This window comes from Carlito syrichta, unplaced genomic scaffold, assembly GCF_000164805.1.
Source record: "Carlito syrichta isolate Samal-C Ts95f unplaced genomic scaffold, Tarsius_syrichta-2.0.1 Scaffold307715, whole genome shotgun sequence".
Classification (NCBI taxonomy): Eukaryota; Metazoa; Chordata; class Mammalia; order Primates; family Tarsiidae; genus Carlito; species Carlito syrichta.
In genome coordinates, this window is record NW_007251811.1 from 474 (window position 1) to 953 (window position 480).

The window sequence follows — 480 nt, forward strand, 5'->3', positions numbered from 1 at the left end:
CAATCGTTCTCTGACTTGACAATGGATGGCTTTTAGGACTGAACCTAAGGCCTGCATTTGCTGTTTTAGGATAAGACTTTTTAATTCCTTTAAGTCTCCCTGTATGCCCTTAACAAGAGGCCTACCATTAAACAATTTTAAAGGTTTAATAAATTCCATTTCAGGGACTTGGATTCTGAGTGATGAAATACCAAATACCTATGTTTAGTTTACTTATGTTTCCAAAGGATTTCTAGTGATTATTATGTTAACCCGCAAATTGAAATTATACTGTCCTAGTCTTACATTTGATGGAATTTTCCCTGGATTTGCCAAGGGGTGGGACAGGTTGCCACTCGGCCTGCAGTAGAAACGTTTGAACGCCTTTCAAAACCTACCTATAGGAAATTTATTTATGTTTAACCTGTGCTAGCTACCCTGCCTCAATTATTTATTCTTTAGAGATTTTTCGATCCCATAATCATTTGGGGGTGTTGAGGG